Here is a 7,712-nt window from a genome sequence, read left to right on the forward strand (position 1 = left end):
TCTCTTCCCTTCAAAGCGCCTCAGAACCCGAGACAGAGTTTATTTGATTGCTGGTCAAAATATGTCTGTGGTGTCACTGTGGGACAACAAAGCCTGCAACCCCTGCTGCATCACAGAGCGCCGCACAAACGCTGCACAAACGCCGCACACGCATCCACACAAAGGCAGCTAAAGTTACAGCCGCTGATCGCCGCAACCTGTTATTCAAACTTCTCTGCTGTAAACACGCCGCGTCTCCCCGGCTCGCTGCGCTTTCATCTCGTCCTCCGTCTGATTGTTGTGGAGAGGTGTTCATGAGAGAATACCAACCCCTGACACACAAACACACACACACTGCGAGTCAGATACCCCAGAACACAAATATAAACACATGCAAGAAAGCAAATGTGGTCCAGGACAAATATATTAGGAGGAGATGTCGAGCGGAGGAGCTTTTTCAAGTATTTAGTCTCAGAGTCGGAAAGTCAACTCTAAGTTTTCTTTGAATTAGTGCCAACTGGGGTCGTCAGGACGACTCTACTCAATGTAAACTACATGAGCATCTGTGTAAATGCACGGCAACAAAACAAGAAGTCCTACGGGCACCCATTACAGTAATGTATTGTTTAATCACCTAGAGTTGCAGGTAAACACTAAATAAATGCTTCCACGAAATAACACAAAAATGTCTGCAACATTTCAGTAGCAAAGCAAGACGTCACCTGTCTGTCTGTTCACCTCACTGTTGGTGCTCTTACACAAAGAAATGTACGAGTCTTAAATGATTTCATGATTTGTTATGAAGCTCATTAATAAAATAGATAATTCATGTTGTGATAAGTTTAAGATGCACTTCATCAATAATAATTTACTCACACAGTTCAAAGAAAAAGAAAACAGTTGTTTTATTTCAATGTTTATAAGTCGGCCATTTTTGTCTCCCGAAGCCCTGAAGGAACCTCAGGATGGTTTGTTCGATAGTGTGATCATTTGTAAGTGTCTGCTTTTGGTCGTTGGTCTCTTTGGATTAATAACGGTGTCTTGTAAGCCTGTCGTGTTCATTGTTGTTTATGCATGACACGATAATCAAATCAATCGAATCACGTTGGGAGGTTTTTCCCGAACATCCTGGAGGAAATCAGTCCACTTCATTCAGATTCTTGCTGGAGGGGGGGGGGGGGGGGGGGAAGCTATCTGAGCGCTTTATATCCAGCAGAGGAGCCGGTTTGAGGGGGGTGGAAGGTATGACACACTGCCTGGACTGCAGCCCCAACCAACACACGCACACATTCATCGCTGAGCATGACCTGCAGCTGTATCTGCTCACTGTCTGCGTGTGTGTGTGTGTGTGTGTGTGTAAGAAAATTATGTGTGTGTGTGTGTGTGTGTGTGTGTGTGTAAGAAAATGATGTGTGTGTGTGTGTGTGTGTGTGCATGAATGTGTGTGTGTGTGTGTACCTGCATGTGTGTGTGTGCAAGAAAATTATGTGTGTGTGTGTGTGTGTATCTGTGTGTGTGCGCGTGTGTGTGTATCTCTGTGTGTGTGTTTGTGTGTGCATGAATGTGTGTGTGTCTGTGCGTGTGTGTGTGTGTATGTGTGTGTGTGTGTGTGTGTGTGTGTGTGCATGAATGTGTGTGTGTGTATCTGAGTTTGTATCTGTGTGTGTCTGTGTGTGTGTGTGTGTGTGTGTGTGTGTGTGTGTGTGTGTGTGTGTGTGTGTGTGTGTGTGTGTGTGTGTGTCTGTGTGTGATTCTGACCAAATTCAGCCTCTGGGTTCTTGAAGATTTTTGCCCCTCGTTTGTGCACAAGTAGCTTTTTTGTCGTCTCCTTTTACAAACTTTGCTAAGACATGCATTTGAACTCAAAGCCACATTAACAGCAGGACGTTTGAGAAAACCATCAAAGGGGGAAAGAAGCAGTTGAAGAGCAGAGAGGGGAGGGGGGGAAAGAGAGAGAGAGAGAGAGAGAGAGAGAAGATGTCGAGTCAGAGCGAGGCGGCGACATGTGTTATTTATTTCCCCCGTGTAAACACAGAGAGAAGGCAGACATAATCAATAGGAAACTCCAGATTGTAAATAGACGGCTCTAATAGCCTAAACACTGGCCGCTATAGTTACACTCACACACACACACACACATCAGCAGCACTTAGGCTCCACACACAGAGACGAGGAGGGAGGAGACGAGAGATGTGAGAGAAAAAGGAGAAAGAGAGAGAAGGGGCCAGGCTGGGCGGGCCACCCTTATTTACCAATAAAGAGTCCTGATGAGAAGATAAACACACAGGAGACAGTCTGGGCAGGAGGAGGGAGCGACAGAGAGAGAGAGAGAGAGAGAGAGAGAGAAAAAAAAAGAGAGAGCGAGAGAGAGCGAGAGAGAGGAGCTGAGATTTTATCCTCCACTTTGTTCCAGCAATAAATAAAGACTTGAGGAGTCGAGAGAGGAAAGGTGTGAAGGTTAAAAGTTTAGAAAAGGGAGAAAAAGCACGTTTGAAATCCCCGGATACGTTTGCAAACTGTTTGGGAGGTAAAGGTTGGATCTGACGAAATAGTGTCTGTGTCACCTGACGCACAACTTTCTATACAAAAGCGTAGCAGGTCTGCGTTTATAACGCTTCTTTATAACATCTGAAGGGCACAACCAGCTGCTCTGCTGTCGCTGCGCTCTCAGCTGAAGATAGTTTGGCAGCCTAAGTTGGTGTAACTCCTCCTTCATTAACCAACCAGAATGAAAAATGAGGGGGACTTCTGATTTCATCTTGGTTACCAATAACGAGGAGAAACTAATCAGACTCGTCTTGTCGAGGGGACGATACTGAGGTGTAGCGTTGCTCCTAACACCAGGACACGATTCAGTTACGTTGTTTTTAATGTTTTCTTTTTGAAACTATTTTATAAAGCATGCAAAACTAATTAAAAACTAAGGCCCCGTGTCCACCTAGCGTTTTTTTCCAGGCAGAAAAGCGCTTGGCTGTGTGCATTTGTGCGCTGAGAAGAAAAGTGCTGCATGTCCATCTCTATGGCAACGGCCGCTGTATGACCGACACTGCTCCGTTACTTTTTACTGCATGTTTTATATTTGAGATCGTTCATTTCCTGATAAGACACTGAGCGAGGAGCATGTGGGTACAAGACACGATCCTTAGGCGGCAAGACTACGAAGAATATTAAACATTTGGAAAAAAAAGCACCAGTGACGTCAACAGCACCTTTCTGAAAAGATGAAAGATTTTCAACTTGAGCACACGGAGTGGCCACGCAATAAAAGGGCGGAGCGATCGTTTTATTTGGGCCGACAAAATAGACAATTGGGCCCGATACCTTGTCCGTTTTTTTTTTCGAGTTGTAAAGTGATGGGGCGTGGCCTCTTTGAGTGACAGGTGGGAGCTGCTAGCTGCCTGCTAGGTGTCACCTCACCTTAGTGAATGACTGAACTTCACCTCAGCATTGTGTTAGTGCTGTCGGCGGGAGTATTCTTCAGGAAAATTTGGACGAATAATACGGCTCTCTGGAAAGGTTTCATGTGTTCAATTTTGAGGAAATGTGCAGAATAAGTTGCATATTTACATCGGATATATTTGAAGTTGAAAGGCATAAATAACCCAGTTTTAGTGTTTAATATTTAATTGCCTTTGAATGTATTTTTACATCATATTAACAGTGACAAATGTGAGTGATTTACAAGATAATAAAAAAAAACCTGAATGAGTAAGGGGGGGGCCAAAAGGTCAGAAAGCTGGATTTCAACTTGTGTCTATTTTAACAAACTTCCTTAATAAAAAAAAAAACTGCAGCTGTCTTCATGATACATGTTGTTTTATGAGCTAGAATACTTATAAATAAAATCGATATTCATCATGTTGTCTCTGCGTATAAATAAAGACAAATTGACCTTTGTCTGTTTTTTAGTGAGGAAACTCTCCCTGCTGCCTTTATTCCGTCTGCCTCTCTGACTCAGTATCAAACGTTTGAAAAGGCTGGAGCTCGGTTTAAAAACATGTATTATACGTGATTACATTTCATTTTTAATTACCACCTGTCTGAGACTGGTAGGTTTAGACATAAGCAGTGAGTAAAACGAGACCAGTCTGTTTGAGAACCCCAAATTACTGCTAATTCAGTGATATGATTAGAGAGCAGCCTTCCCGTAAACATGAACCCAAAGCCTCATGGTGCCCATTAATCGTTTGGAGGAGACGCTCAGAAATAACTTCATATCGGGGATTATTCTGCGGACACTTTCTCAGAGTTCCTTTTGTACTGTGGGAACATGAAGTCAGTGCACACTTTGGGAGCTGCTCTTTCACTTTCTCGAGGATATTTGAGCGATACTCGTGCAGGAGGTTAGTTGTACTTGAATTAATTGTATCAGTGCCACGACAATCCTGAAGGATGTGGCTTCTTTCTGTGTGTTTGAATTCAGATCCAGTGTGTGTGTGTGTGTGTGTGTGTGTGTGTGTGTGTGTGTGTGTGTTTGCGTGCACGCTTGTGGTTTTTTTGTTGCTCATGCGGTGTCAGAAGTCATCAGGGTGAGGCTGAGCGGCGACCCCATGACCCCCATCAGAGATCAGAAGTGAAGCACTTAGCGGTCGCCCCCCCCCCCTCCGTTCTTCCTCTGCAGACAGCCTTCTCTGATTCCACCGCTGCTGCTAATAAAGGCAGCGGGAGAATAATTCAAGTCAACAGTCGGAGGAGAGTCACTGAGAGGAGAGGAGAAGTTAAAAGCTGCGCTGTCACTCAGCTCACAGCTCTGCCTTCTTTAAACAACTGATATCATGCCGAACGCGAAACAGGAAATTCATTCCAACAGGACCAATATGAAATAGGAGCCAGCGTACGTTTTCCTGACATGTTAATAGTCTCTGAAATCTTTGTGTTTCACTTAGCGCTCCTTTGCTCTTTTGAAAAATATGACCGGTCCAATCAGTTGTTATCACCACGTAAAGTCTGCATTTTCACAAGAATTCTAAAGTCTGGATTTTAGCCTTACTCGCTCACTAATAGCGATGGGCTAAAATATTGATACAGCAAATTATCATTGTCCCGACTCGTGTGCTACGATTATCAAATCACTGGAGCCAAGGCAGAAGAACTCCGGATGAAGTCAGAGTGAAAAGTTCGGCTGTTTGCGCTCACACATGCAGCTCCAGAGCTTTTCAGGAGTTTTGAATGAATGTGAAATTCCAGAAGAGTAAAAATCCAGATCAACATTAGTTGGGCTCAAACCCAATTCAAACACTTAACCTCTTGGATTGGAGACAGAAGTCATAGCCACCATGCAGCCCTGAAATGAATAATGGAGAGAAAAAAATGGCCGAAAGCAACTAGAGCCCGACCAATTACGGTAATTAACCAGCCGGTAATATCGACTGATATCAGCATATCGATTGACTATCGGTATCGGCTAATTTTATCGCAGATATGCGCCGATATTACTCGATTTATTCACCAGCCAAAAAGCATTTAATTTGAGTTTCATTGTATTACACTAGCAGTTCTCTTTCACCAGCAGAGGGCGCTATATGGATTACAACAATCATCATCACTCTTGCAGCGTGTCGAGCGGTGACGTACATGATCAGTTACTTTCCAGTTGAGTGACCATCTTTGGCCTCATTATCTTTACCGCAATCACAACATCTGAGGGATCAACAGAATAAATGTGTGTATATATCTATATCATAGATCTAAGAAATATATCAGTATTCGATTTTTTTTTTGTCACAAATATCAAACTCAAAAATCGGTCGGGCTCCACATATCACTGGAGCCAAAGGCAGAAGAAACTTCAGATTGAGTCAGGGAGAAAAGTTTTTCTGTTTCCGTTCACATCTGAAGCTCACCTTGAAAACGTTTTTCAGGAGTTTTGTGCAAATCTGAAAGTACCAATGGAGATTAAAAATGGCAGAAAGTAACCATGTAGGAAAATCACAAAGCCTATTGGCAGTGATCTAACGAGTATTTAGATCTTCTTTTTTTTTTTTACCTAAACACCAACTCCCGTGTCAGTCGGACTGTAAACAATACAAACACACAGAGATGGAAGACTTGGCTGTTTGGTTATTAACGCTGCCTACACAGGAAGCCCCAAAATACGTTGGCCATCCCTCTCAGAGAGCTTTATATCGTAGACGATGGAGAACGGGTTCCAAGATTGACCACTCACCTGCGTCCCGTCAAGCCCACTAACAGTGAGAGAGCATCTCAAAGCCTTTTTATTGAATGTTGAAAATGAAACTTCTGTCTGAAGAATGGAAAAAAGCAAACAAAGGCTGAACTTTCGACAAAGAGCAGAGAGAAGTGATAATGACATCGTAAGGATAAACCCATTCTGTGCCCCGTCTCCTTCCCGGAGGTTGTTGTCTAGAACCATTAATTGCCGGTGCTGCGTGGGATTGTGGGAGTTGTTGCTCATTTCCCTGCGCTGGAATGCCTGCTTCATTAAACTGACTGAGCGCGACGGGTTTTGAGGAGAAAAAGATGATAGTTTCTCAGGGTAATAACAGGCCTCAGGATAAGCTATGTTTAAGAGGCCACCGCAATGGCTACCCTGTCCTGCACCGCAGCACTCTCATGACCCTGACTGCTGGGGACGGCACTGGCCAGACACAATTAGTGGTCACAGATACCTAGGTGTGTGTGTGTGAGTGTGTGTGTGTGAGGGTGGATGTTTGCATGCTTGGTAGGATGGGCGTGTATGCATGTGTGCGCGTCTGCGTGCACATGCATCAGTTCAAAGTGTGTGTGTGTATTTGTAAGCCCATAAAAAAACAAATTCCACATTCAGTATCAGTGACAGTGGGCGTGTGCTGTCGTCTGTCTGTCGATGAGTGTCTACTGTCAACGTGTCCACGCTGCTGGGACATAAATTTGCCTGCCTTCTGAAGCTACAGAGAATAACACGATTTAATAATTTAACACCAGCCGTTCTTTATCTTCCTTTTCTACTTTCTTCCTCTAACAACGCAGGGCTTGAAGTTTAAAAACAATCCTGAGCCTGATTTTTTTTTTGGGGGGTTGGAGGAGAGGGGGGCTCGATGACACTGCACAGATTCACTTCTCAATAACCACACCTTAACAAAACAGTGAACAGAGGGATACATTATTTGCTGTCACCAACAGGTAAGGGGGGTCCGGGCCAAATCTGGGAATTGGGCTGGTAGCTGAAGAGGCGCCAGTTCACTTCCACAGCACTGCTGAGGTGCCCCCCCGCCCCCCACCCCCTGAAACAGGTATCAATGGACAACCAGTTTAAGGAGAATTACAAAGTCCAGAAGAAGATTTTGCATTATGTCTCATCATCACCTCTAAATATATCTGTGTTCAGCTCTCGGGGTCTTTCAGTGATCTCAGCTTTTTTCTTTTTCTCTCAGCTTAACAAAAGGAGAGCACTTTATCACAAAAGGAACAAGAGGAGACATGGAGCTAAGAGTGCACCGCAGGGGGTCTGATCTGCACAATTTGGCTCTGCAGGAGACTGGACAGTAGTGTGTGTATGTGTGTGTGTGTGCGTTCACATTCACTTTTCTATCCAAGTAAACCAGAGATAAAGAAAAGGGATGAAAAAAAAATCACTCTGCCTTGCTGTCTTTGTACAATTATTATCATAAAGATTATTTCAACCTCTTCTTTGTTTTTGGAAAAATGTTATGGATAAATTTCCTTGATATAATTCTCAGCGTGTTCCCTTTGCCTCTGATACCAAAAAAAACTGAAATCACAGCCAGGGCATG

The sequence above is a fragment of the Labrus bergylta genome, chromosome 13, assembly GCF_963930695.1.
Source record: "Labrus bergylta chromosome 13, fLabBer1.1, whole genome shotgun sequence".
Lineage (NCBI taxonomy): Eukaryota > Metazoa > Chordata > Actinopteri > Labriformes > Labridae > Labrus > Labrus bergylta.